This window comes from Piliocolobus tephrosceles, chromosome 11 (assembly GCF_002776525.5).
Source record: "Piliocolobus tephrosceles isolate RC106 chromosome 11, ASM277652v3, whole genome shotgun sequence".
NCBI lineage: Eukaryota > Metazoa > Chordata > Mammalia > Primates > Cercopithecidae > Piliocolobus > Piliocolobus tephrosceles.
Genome location: NC_045444.1, coordinates 74,336,698 through 74,349,987, shown reverse-complemented (window position 1 = coordinate 74,349,987; position 13,290 = coordinate 74,336,698). Strand labels below are relative to the sequence as shown.

Here is a 13,290-nt window from a genome sequence, read left to right as displayed (position 1 = left end):
GAGAGGGGCCCCAGGACAATCTCTACGCAATCATTTCCAAAAGAACAGTAATCTTCTGAGAATTGCAGCACTTTGTATTCTCTGGTCTCCCTTGCCTAGCTTCCCCAGTGTGGTGACTTCCTTAGTTGCCATGAATGAAGGTCATGATCTCATAAAGAAAGCATCTCAAGCATGTTTATTGCATTCTTATGCAAAAAACTAATATGCACAAGTCAAGCACAGTAATGTAGGAGGTCTTGTTACTTCAAATGTTGCCATCAATAACTGCTTATCTAATGTCTCTATCACTTTCTTTAGGTTTGCCAGTTATTGGCTATGTTTCTCCCCAACCCAATCTCCATGCTTTTAACATCCACACTGAAAACAATTCTAATACATTAGCCTTTCTCAGTCTTGACCAATGACTCGGTTGCCACACAGCTTTACTGCAGGCTTTCAGCATCTGTGACATTCCCACCTACAGTTTCACCAACTCTCTTTAAGTACACTGCCTACACAGCCTCTGGCTTTTCATTTCTCACATCGCTCATTCCCAGCAAACCTGCCCATTATGACACTTTGCCTATTCTTTCAGCAGATTAGGTTAGTCCTGGTTCTGCTTGCCTCCACCTCCTGCTTAAACTACTTGGTTAACTATTTCAGCTAAAGCGAGCTATAATACTCCAAAATATATTTCATCCCTGCTCTTGTCAATTCTCAGATTTGGGTTATTCCTACCACCTTCAGGGCAAAAAGACAAAGAGAGATACATCTCCTTACTTTGATTAGAGCACATTACAAAAACCAATATGCATACTGCTAAGTCATTGTAAAGGCTGGGTCAGGTCAAGAACCTGGTGGCAGAAAAAGAGTAAATTGCTAACGGTTTCAGTGACCTAGAGTTTTATAAAACTAGTGTTGAAAAAAAAGATTCATGACATTGTTAAAGAACAGGAAGGCAAACTTTATTCAGGACCATCATAATAGGTGTTGGGACCACTACAATGGGGTTTTGCAGTGAGTAAGAAAAATTAGGCTCAACTTCAAATTGTTTGGACGAACGGAGGCAGGATGGCGCCCTTCCGGGTTCTTCATCACCAACTTTTCCTGTGCGTGCGAAAACGCAGCCGACGCCCGGGAAGGTGCAGACCAACCGGGCAGGCGCCAGGTGACATCAATCCGAAGAGTTCAAGATTTACCTGGTCACACCTGCGGAATGCCCCTGACACACCCGTGCCCTGCCTATTGCCCTCCCACTCCTAGAAAAGCCGCTTCGGCCAGCGTGCCCTGCAGACTTCCCAGCCCCCACTCCTGTCGGGATGTCGGGACTGCATCAGGAACCCCGCCCCAGAGCCCCACGGGGCGACTCTGTTGGCCTCCTTTGCCGGAGGCCGACAGACCTCTCCCTACCCACCTTCTTCCCCTGAAGCTAGGTGACCAAAAATAAATTTGCAGTTTTGCTCTTACCCTTGCCTGCTCGCTGGTTCTTTTGTGCCCACTCTGGTGGTCTTAGAAAAACAAATCAGTTGGTGCCGAACCCGGGAGGAGACCCCTCCTCAGGCCTCTAAGGGTTGAGGAACCTCCTCCTGCTCCCATGCCGCAGACGGACCAGGACCTGAGACCCGCTTCCCTCACTCTCATGGCCTCTCTGGGGTAAGTGCCCTTGTCTCCTTTTTACCTCCCTTGGCCAAAAATCCTGCGCAGGTCCGAGGCCCACTTTTGAGCCACCACATGGCTCGGGAGACCCATTCAGGACGGATACGTCCACCTGAAGGTAATCTCCACCTTGGCTCCAAGAGCCTCCAGTCTGTCTCTGCTAGTTCCAAAGGATGCTTTGAAGCCAGGCAGAGATCCACTTCCATTTCCATTGTGTCCATTGTGTAAGTAAAGAGGAAACAAATGGGAAACCCCCAGTCCAAATTTCCAAAGAGCACCCCCTTAGGGTGCCTCCTAGCCAATTTAAAAACCTTACAGCTCAAACAAGACCTTAGGAGGAAGCGGTTAATTTTCCTTTCCACTGTGGCATGATCGACCTCAGCAATTTCTGCCAGCAGCTAGGCAAGTGGTCTGAAATTAATTACATACAAGGCTTTTGGGCCTTACACTCTCGTCCCTATACTCCTCCTTCTCTCCCCGCTCTCCCCACCCCCTCCCTTCCTGCCCAGACTCCTCCTCCTTGCTCCTCATCGACTGGTAGCCCGCTCCTAGCAGCGGCTTTACAGCCCAGTCGTAACCCCAGGCCAGAGAGCACACACCCCGCAGACTCCAAGGCTACAAAAGGAGCCTGCTATAAGTGCGGCAAGGCAGGACACGATGCCAACAGGTGTCCACAAGGTCCCCGAGCCCCAACACAGCCTTGCTATAAGTGCAAGGCATGAGGACATTGGGCCAGTGAATGTCCTAACCCTCATCCACCAGCAACCCCCTGCCCTGCTTGCCAACAGGGAGGACACTGGAAGTCTGATTGCCCCACCCTGAGAACAGGTGCCGCGTCTCCACGTGACCCCCTTTCCCAGGATCCTGGGAGTTCCTTCCAGCTCCTACATCTGGACGACGACAACTGAAGGTGCCGAGACTCGGGGACCCCCATCACCCTCGCCGAGCCGGGGGTAACTCTCCTGGTAGCGGGTAAGACAATTAATTTTTTAATCAACAGTGAGGCTACCTATTCTGTTTTGCTGTCCTTCTCTGGACCTAGCCTTCCATCCAATATCTCTGTAGTAGGAGTAAGCGGAAAGCCATCCACTCCACGAAAAACTCTACTCCTTAATTGCTGCCTGGCCAACAACTACTTTGTGCACTCGTTCCTCATTATACCCTCATGCCCTACCTCCTTACTAGGCCGAGAAATCAGTTCAACTTTCCCCCATTTGCCTCAAACTTACTAAATTTTCTTAACTATCTCATACTCCCCAACCTCGCCAGGACCATCCTTCTGGGTTTTGCCCATATTCCAACAAATGCTTCCATTCCTCATTCCTATACTAATACTGTGCCTTATTTTATTTTTCATCCGTGCGTCCAAATACCAACCATAGGCCCCAACCTTAACGACGCCCCTTAACAGCAGGAAGTAGCCAGACAGACCACGGCGCCCCTTTATCACTATTATCAATAAAAGGTTGGACTGTTTGGATGAACGGAGGCAGGATGGCACACTTCCGGGTTCTTCATCACCAACTTTTCCCACGCGCGTGAAAATGCAGCCGGCGCCCAGGAAGGTGCAGACCAACCGGGCAGGCGCCAGGTGACGTCAATCCGAAGAGACCAAGATTTACCTGGTCTCACCTGCGGAACGCCCCCGACACGCCCGTGCCCCGCCTATTGCCCTCCCACTCCTAGAAAAGATGCTCCCGGCCAGCGCGCCCCGTGGACTTCCCAGCCCTCACTCCTGTCAGGATGTCGGGACTGCATCAGGAACCCCGCCCGAGAGCCCCACCGGGCGACTCTGTTGGCCTCCTTTGCCGGAGGCCGACAGACCTCTCCCTACCCACCTTCTTCCCTTGAAGCTAGGTGACCAAAAATAAATTTGCGGTTTTGCTCTTACCCTTGCCTGCTCACTGGTTCTTTTGTGCCCGCTCTGGTGGTCTTAGAAAAACAAATCACAAATGCTACAAGAAAAGGTAGAAATTTGTGGCCAAATAGCAGGATGTAAGACAGTGGAAGAAAAATTACTAGTTAGGATTCTTGCTGAATGAAGGTTAGGGTGATGAGATATCATCTGGGAAATGGTGGAGGGTGAGGATCCTGATTAGATACAGAGTTGTCAAATACTGAGGATGGCCAAAGTGACTTAGCAGAGGATGGCCAAAGTGACTTAGCAGGATTCTTGCAAAATTTGGCAATGCAGATTAGAACACAGAAGCCCAAAATTCAAGACCTGGTTGAGAAGAGGGTGCACAAGAGCCTGACCAGGATTTGGTCAAGGAGAAAATCTTTGTCACTAGCTCTTACTTAAAAGTTTACTATATGTATTTTTTTATACCTCTGTGAGTGGAACTATAGTTTATGATTGTTTTAAATTTTACTTTTATCAGCTTTATCTTTTATATTTAAATGTTACAAATTAGTCTTAACATCACAGTATAAGTTTTAAATTACTCAGACCAGGCACTGAAATTGCTTTAATGTTTCTTTATGTATATTTAATGTATCCAATACACTAAAGATACCACACAGCCAATAAATAGTGGTATAATTTTGTCAATGGATTAGATTACAAATTTATATTTCAAAAATTTTTTAATTTAGTTCTCTATTGTCTGAGCCTGTTTGATTATTCCTAGTTTTGCTAGTCTCTACCTCCTGCTTAATTTATTTAAAAATGAATTTAGTTAATAAGATGATTGACATATCTACTGTATTAAAAACTTAATGTATGGTGATTTGAATAATAAATTTTTATAGACTAACAGCACTAACCATATCTAAAATTTATAAAACCCAAGTAGTCTATAAAGTTTCTTCGATAATCTAAATTACTACTTCTAAAAGTTTTATTTACAAAATTAAGATACCATTTAATAATGGCTATAATTAGGATACTATTTTAAGTAGCCAAATATTTTATTCAAGTTGCTTTGAAAAAGAAAGAAATTCATTATCTCACACAGCAGTAAATCCAGAAATATAGTAGGGAGTCAAGAACCGAATGATTCCATCAAGTGCCCAAGATTTTTATATTTTTTCTGCCATTTTAAGCCATTTGTTTTGCCCTCAAGCTGAATCTCTTCGTGACAAAAGATGATCCCTGTAGAAATTTGAAGCATGTATTCCAGATAGGACAAATAATCAAAAGCCAACATGTGCTTTCTCATCCAATGTTCCCTTGCTAAGTGGAACTAAATCTTTTCTATACACTTCCCCTTAGTCTTCCCATTTCACCTGACATGTGATATATGACTATAACTGGGACAAGGAACAACCATTTCCAAGGGGCATAGAAACACCAAGATTTTTAGCTGAACCTAATCTAAAATTCCCTTGAATTAGGAGTCAGATTGATTTCCCCTGAGTTATGTGGGAAAGAGTGTACATTTGAATAACACCAGGGAAAAGAATAATAAGGAATAGATTTCAGTGGACTACCAATAATGAATGCCACAGTACAAGGAAGGTGACATAGCTCTCAAAAGTGAAAACATGCTTCTTGCAAATGGATATACAAGAAATGGAAAGAAGAGTTAACTTCAGGTACAAAATCACACCTGGTTTAATCCAATGTCATTAAGTGTCATTAAAAGAGAACTTGGAGCCAAGTACAGTGCTCACACCTGTAATCCTAGCACATTGGCAGGTCAAAGTCAGAGGATTGTTTAAGCCCAGGAGTTCTAGACCAGCCTGGGCAACACGGTGAGAACCTGTCTCTACAAGAAATTGTAAAAGTTTAAAAATTAGCCATGCATGGTGGCATGCACCTATAGTTCCAGCTACTTGGGAGGCTGAAGTGGGAGGATCACTTGAGTCCAGGAGTTTGAGGCTGCAATGAGCTATGATTGCACCAGTGCACTCCGGGCTGGGTGACAAAGTGAGACCCTGTCTCTAAAATAAATAAATGAATAAATAAACAAATAAACAAACAGGAACTTGGACATTCAACAGGACAGGGAAGCAAATAAGTGTCAGTGGTGCTTGATGCTTACCATTACAGAAAACACAAAGTGAAGTCAAAAGCCAGAAAGAGACTGAAAGACCATTATTTCTTATTGTGATCTTGATGGTATTGTCAATTTTCAAGTACAAAACTATTACCTTAGACCCATCCCTGGAACTTCAAGGTGGTTCAGACCAACTAAACTGATTTATAAATGTGAAGCTCTATATATTAACTATTTCAAATTAACATGTTTAGAGAGGCTACTCTTGTCATATATTTCAAAAATAAAGTTGAATCATTAGTTTCAAATAAATCAAACATCAATAAGAAACTAATTTTAAAATAGATGTATCTCACAGAATGGTCAAGCCAAGCAAAAAGAAGGGAATATAGGGAACTAAATTATGTCATATATGTTTTAATTATAGGTCCCCTTCATAAGATAGTAATTTGTTATACTTGTATATATTCTAAATTTGTTTTCCAAACTTCTTAGCAAACATTTACATTTTTTATCAGCAATGGTCAGTAAGTAATCCACACCATATAACCAAATATATAATCTTAAATAAGTCAATGACACATAGAAAAACTATCAAGTTTCCACATGTTCAGGAAAAAAATATTTTTTTCAATATTATTCATGAAAATTGTTAATAGTGGCACCATTACTTATTACCAAGTAGGAGATAACTATTTAACATGTCTGCTCTTTATATATGAAAAATAAACAAATATAAGACAAGATGCACAGTCAAATCATAACTCCTCCCAATATAGTTAATGCTGTGAAAAAGATAAACTATTTTTTTAATTTGCATGTTCTGAAATTAAGTATAAATATGAAATCGAGAGCACAACCTACTCCTTGTGATTCCAATTACATGCTGATCAGGTCTGGAGAAACGGAAAAAGAAAGAAAAACAAGATGGCTGTTTGGCAAGATAATCCAGCTAAAATTATTCAGCTAAAACTAATAATCTAGCTAAAACTCCTTTATGTAATTACTAATGGTTATTCATGAACATGGAAACATAAAGGAGGAACATCTCTATAATTGTAAAATCCACAAGTTGTTCTCCTAAACCATATTCATGGCTTCATGCCTTCTTGCCTTTCCCACCTGCTCTGACTGATACTGTCCCTTTTCAATGCCTGCCCAACTCATCCTCATCCTCTGTAACTTGGTGTAAGAATCACCTCCACACATTCTTTCCATACACTGCTTCCCTTCACCCTGTGAATACCCCCCTTCCCCACCCCTCCTTCCTCAACATCCTCTGCACTGTACCTCAGAATTATATAGAAATACCAAGTTCTATTTAAGTTAATAAGAGGAGATCTCTGTCACCTACTAATCACACAACTACAAAAAGAACAAGTGTCATTTGATAAATATTTATTAAATTCAACTGTATCATATCAGAATCTCTGCATTTACAGATTCACAGTTTAAACACAATTGTATTTCCCAAAATGAGAAGGGGGGAAAGATTTCAAATGTATATAAGTGAACGGAAAATCACTGAATAAAGATGAAATCTCATTGAAAAAGCAAATCTCAAAGAAAGATTCATTACATTATAGGATACAGTAAACTCCTCTTCAAAGAACCAATATGTCAGCAAGTTGAGCTTCCCTGTTCTTTGTTCTCCATTTTAAAATTTAACTTCCTCGTTCTTTACATGTCCTTGTCCCTAGTTTCAGTAAACAACCCCCGCCTATCCTCTATCACCTGCTCTGTACTTAGTCGCCTGCTCTGTCCTTAGTCGCCTGCTCTGTCCTTGGTCACCTGCTCTGTCCTTAGTCACTTGCTCTATCCTTAGTCACTTGCTCTATCCTTAGTCATCCTTGGTCACCTGCTCTGTCCTCAGTCATCCTTAGTCACCTGCTCCGTCCTTAGTCACCTGCTCTGTCCTTAGTCATCCTTAGTCACCTGCTCTGTAACCATCCTTCCAACAAAACTACTCACCCTGCCACTCGGGCTTATACCCCTGCTGTCTTTAAAATAGTCAGTCAGAATTATCTTAGACTGTGCGGTCCAACCCTAGCCAATAGGGGAAGGTCACAGCAGTAGGGATTAGCTGCATTAATAGTAAGATCCCTTTCTCCTCCCTTGTCTGGTGTGCTCTCACCATTGCTCCAACTGCGAGAGGCACCCTTCTATAGAAGTAAATTGCCTTGCTGAGAAAACTTTTGCCTGAGTGCTATATTCACTTGGCAGCACTGAGCATTTACTTCCAACAGCATCAAGTCTAAAATGTTGTTTTCTAAAACCTTATCTGTGCTACTCTAGAAAATTTTATTCTTCCAAATTGATCATGAATGTAATCAACTAAACCTATGATAACTCAGACTTTACAAATGTAGTAGTTCTTCCTTTAAAATGATTAAAGACATTAGCAATATGAGACATCTTACTGATTTAATGTTAAGAAGTTTAAAGGTTTTTCTCCTATATATCCAGTAATGGTGATGCATTAAAACAGAAAAAATAATTCATAAAAATTTAAAGCAATAGCCATTGTTATTCTAAAATGATGCTATTTTATAAATCCAAAATACCAACAGACTTTTTTGCCATTTCAGATTGCATTTATATAATTTCAAATAAAATTTGTTTACTCAAATATGACTCCTTAAAAATTCTCTCAAACTGTATTCTGAGAGACTACAATCCAAAAACACCCTCTAATTATATTTAATTAACATATTCAGCATAGAAATAAATTGTTTTGAAATTAATTCAGTTATGCAATTGTTCTTTCTAATCAGTCAAACTTTCTCTGAATTTATTTGCACTACCAGTAAAGTTCAATATTTATGTTATTGGACATCTTTATGATTATAATAACACACATCACCAAGGAGTAAAAGGAGAGTTTGATCATCAACCAAAGTCTTTTATTACTACACAGACCCTCAAAGTAGACAAAAATAAAATAAATTACAGAGCATAACACATACTTTGACCTTTAAAGACACTTCACAAAATACTCTGTTTCTTAAACAAAACTCTCGTTAGTACTTATAACCCTATGTTTTAACTCATGAGGTTGAAATCTGGGTAAATTAACCTACTTGCTATTAAAATTTTACCTAAAACTTGGTATCTCTTGATGGTTATAAATGGCTATGAAAAAATTGAGAAGCTAAAATCACATTTATTCTCTTATTTCAATGTTTTACCCCAAATTTGCATGTTTGCTACCATACTACAAATGTTCTGTTTGATTTTTGCTAAAATTATATTTAAAATTGATATTATATCATTTAAATATAAATCAAATGAGAACAATAGTTATCATCTCATGAATATTATACGGCTATAAACAGGCAAATCATTAATGATTCAGTCAGTAGATTACATATGCTGTTAAATGATTCTATTTCTGTAAGAGAGGAGACTGAAGACTGAGCCCACAGTCTTCAAGCTACAGCCTTTGTAGCTCTGGCAAAGTTTAAGATCCTTGATGTTCCTGGAGGACTGGTGGATGAAGTTTCAAGAAATGCATCAATTGTAACATCTAATATTAAGAAAAAGCTGTACCATACCAGGAAAACACCACATTTGTATAAAATTCTCACTTCACAATACCTTCTAAACTTATCAGTAGTATCTAACTTCTAAATAGTGAATTTACCCTCTTACAGTAGTTAACTGCACATATACTTGTGTTCTACTTAAGAAGAGTAGAAAAGGCTTCCATGAGTATGCCATCATTGGAGACAACAACCAAGAATGTAGGTAGAAGATCTTGCCAACTATTTTTCTCTTCTTTCAGAGATATAAATACAAGTCTAAAAACACTTCTAGAATTTGGAAAAAAGGAAAAAAAAAAGGATTTCTAGAATTTCAGCAATATTTATGTGGGAAACATTTTTAATTAGTTGTTAAAATTGGGCTCAAAAATATCAATTAACTGAAGCTATTTTTCCCTACAGAAAAACTATAGCACTAATAGAGAAACATCGAAGAATATATATGTATCATAAGTATGCACACATAGAAAGAGAGAAAGAAATGGAGACAGAGAGAGAACGACAGAGACAAAGGGAGAGACACAGAGAAAGTAGTCCCCCAAAACATGGAAGTTTCTAAGGTCTATTCTGAACTTCTTCATCAGGAGGCATGTGATACATCTGATGTATAGGTATATTTTTATAATGTTAATAGCAAAAAAAAAAAAAAAAACATGAAATAAAGGCAGGTATTGAAATCTAGATGCACTCTCTTAGTTGCATCCTAGAAAATACATACAAGGTTATTCAAAACTTCCTTTAAAAAGCCGTATTAATCTTTACAGTTTAGCACAAAATATACTGAAAATCACAATTTCTATAAAAGTTAAGTTACTTATTCATATTATGTGTGCAAATTAGGGCAGCCTTTTCAAAGCTATTCTTAAGTATACAATATTGAAAGATAAAACTAAATTCAAATTCACCATAACTATACCATTTCAGTGTAAACAGAAAATTGACATTTATTGTCCCACACAATATTTGAGTCAATTTACTGTCCTCTGATGACAATTAATCATGCATGGTAAACATCATTAGAGTGGCTGAAAACATTTCTTAAGCATAAAACAAACAAAAAACTAGCAAATAACAGGGCCTGAAAACAGTATAAGCATTGTTTTCTAAGTCTTACTCTGGAACAATGACTTTTAGCCATTCTTTTTAAAAATAAAGGCCTGATTTCAATTTCATATCCCCAGTGTTTGAAAGTGAAGTGATTTCTCTGTTCAAAGTTTATACCATTTTTTCCTCTTCCAATCTGAGTATATTTTAGACTCTCATAGAAAAAAGTTTAAGTTTCCTGATCTCTAAATGCATTAAGGCAAACACTATTAGATCCGCCAGCCTCTAATATGTTTAAGGACCACAGCTCATAGCAGTTATGCAGTTAGCTTCTGTAACTATCTTTGAATTCATTATCATATTGAAATAAAATAACTTTTTTTACCCTTTAGCGGTTTTAGAAAACAAATTGCAATATCACAGATTGAATCACAAATACATCACCTTGCTAAGTAAAATTTAAATCACCTACCATTCATCAATGGAGATAAGAATTTTAAGAATTTCTAATTTAAAATGAAAGGTAAAATTTGACATTTTATATTAAAATTACCCTAATATATCCTTGAACAGTTCAAGGATACCCATAGTGTAAGTTTGAGTATAAATTCAACCCACCTACTATATCCCATATACTCATGCTTTTTACAGATTCACTATTAATGATAACATAAAGTCTAAAAATAACAGCTATGACTAGGTATTTTAGCAAAAGACTATCCTTTAAACAATTCATCTATACTTATTCTGTTTTCTCTAATAAATTGATCTGTTCACCCGAAAAAGAGTTAAGTTAAACATCCATGACTGTAGCACAATACAATGAACCATAAAAATAGGTAGTATATTTTACTAATTGACATGTCACACTAAAAAGTAAATATTTCACAATTATCATAATGAATCAACAATGAACAGGTTCATAAATTATAGACAGAAATACAGACAATAAATGATATGTTGGTAAAATGTTTAAGAAGTAAAATAACATGCACAGAAATCACAGAGCTGAGAAGTTCGGTGCTGATTGGAATAAAGGCCTGATGATGCATGATATGCATACAACAAACATTGGCTGGATTTATTAATGAATAGCTCCAAAATCTATCCTCCAAATTCTTAAGAAAATTATTGTGGCCACTGAGAAAAGAAAGTCTGTCTGTATGTCATAAATATATTTCAGCCTCTCAAGTATTATTTCTGAGAAGAGAGCCACGTTCTGTGAATATACTTGGTAATTTCTCATAAAGGTAAAATTAAGCTGCAATTTAAAAATAACTGGTCTTGTGTATAAATATAAACTGAAATAAAAATAAATGAATTTGTTAATTGTTCTTTTCTGTTTGAGAAAATGACTCAGCCTTAATCATAACAAAATCTCCCCTATATCCTCAAAAATTAAAATTTATGATTAAATTAAAGCTATGATTAAAATGTAAAAGTGGTAATTTTTATAAATTAGATCCAAATATGTCATTATTACCTGGGTATTCAACATAGAAGTATTCCTATTTTATCCCCATAAACTCAACTGAGTCAGCTGAGTCAGAAATCCTATGACCTTTATGTCAAAAAGCCTATTAACATTATTTCATCTCTTTAATTCTCACAATAATCTTGTAATTATGTAAAGGAAAGTTTCTTTACTTTGCAAGTGGAAAATCTGAAATCATAGTCAGAGAAAACATTTGGCTGAGGGTGATTCACAAAGTGAGTCTCAGACAGCAGGCTAATATTCACAATCTCAAACTCTTAAATACAGAGGAAATATAAAACACATGAGTTTGTTTGTTTGTTTGTTTTCAACCATTTAACCCCTAAGCCCACAATAGTAAACCTACAACCCACTTCTCTGAAGAAAAAAAAAAAAAAAAGAGATGAAACATAACTTTAATACATAAAGAAGAGTCTGAGAAGGTTTTGAGTTTCTGGCTGGTTTGGAATTAGGAAGCAGTAAAGGGCAAATGTGTGAAATACTGAGACCATCTCACCTTCTACTTCTTCACATGAAACAGCAAGATCTGTTTATCAGGATCACTTTTGACAAGCACAAAGAAGTCATGCTGGATATGTTTTCTACTTTAATTCCATGACTCAAATCCATGCTAGTTGAGAATATCTAATTGAATTATTCAATTTAGGTAGAAAACCATCTGCTCAAAGCCCTAAGTCTTCAATTCTTGCTGCTATGAAAACAAAGTAAGGCCAAAGTCAAGGAATTGAAGTTGCAGCAAATCCCGTCCAAGGAGACAAATAGCAACAAAGTGTGGGCATTTGCAAAGTATGATCAGCACAAACAGCATCAGGCCCCCAGCTATTCCACTGCAACACTGATAAAGTTCAGACTTTGCTCCTGGAGTCCTTTTTGTAATTTCCTCAGTCATATCCAACTGCACTCTATGTTTAGTTTATTGTTTTGCCAAAAAGACTGATCTTAGCCACCTAAAAATTCTCATTGCAAAAGAAACCTCTTGTTGAAACCCCAAGTACAACCGACAGCCCTTTTCCAATTATCCCTTGCAACTCTCTTTCATGCCTGGCTACTGAGCTCAGTCTAGTTTGGCTGCCGGCCAGGTTCCTCTCTTTTTTTTCCTTGTCAGTCGTAAAAACTTGGAAAACACTCCTGGACAGCTCAAGGAGACCTTTAATTATGCAGTGGGGCAGTACCTTAGCCTGTTTGCTGTTTCCAGCAAAGCTTGTAGTCACCAGCGACTGCACTCTTCCACTTTGTGGGTTTTCCAGCAAGGCTACTTGTTCATATGAGGGGAAAAGGGAAAGACTGAGAGAGAAAGGGAGTAATTTGCAAATCTGAAGAATTTCCAATTCCTCTCAGTTTTCTACTTCCTCAAATTCACTCTGTCTAATAATCTCCCTTACGTTAAGCACCTAAGCACCCATTTTGTACTACAGACACAAAATCATCAGTATTGTGGTCTCCTGCTAGTCCTAGAATTGAGTCAAGACTTGAACATTCTCCGTAACTTTTTATTCTCAAATGTTGGTGTAACATATTTTAAAAGCAGGCACAAAATAAATTTATTAAATCCTTCCAAATTGCATTATATTTTGTCAAACTTGCAGATTGAAATAGTGCATGTAAAATGTCTGATTGCAAATGAGAGTAAAGG

The 13,290-nt window shown here is 38.1% G+C and overlaps 1 protein-coding gene across 33 annotated transcripts in view; it reads right to left on the bottom strand.

The window, feature by feature from the left end:
• The window catches only part of GULP1 (GULP PTB domain containing engulfment adaptor 1), a 320,008-nt gene that overhangs the window by 302,952 nt on the left and 3,766 nt on the right, over positions 1 to 13,290 (bottom strand). The window contains exon 2 of one of the 33 annotated variants that reach the window (XM_023212402.2): positions 12,154 to 12,348. The exons of the other annotated variants lie outside the window; for them this stretch is intronic. The gene's annotated coding sequence lies outside the window, so the exon portion shown is untranslated. The remainder of the gene's footprint in view (positions 1 to 12,153; positions 12,349 to 13,290) is intronic. 33 annotated transcript variants of the gene reach the window in all.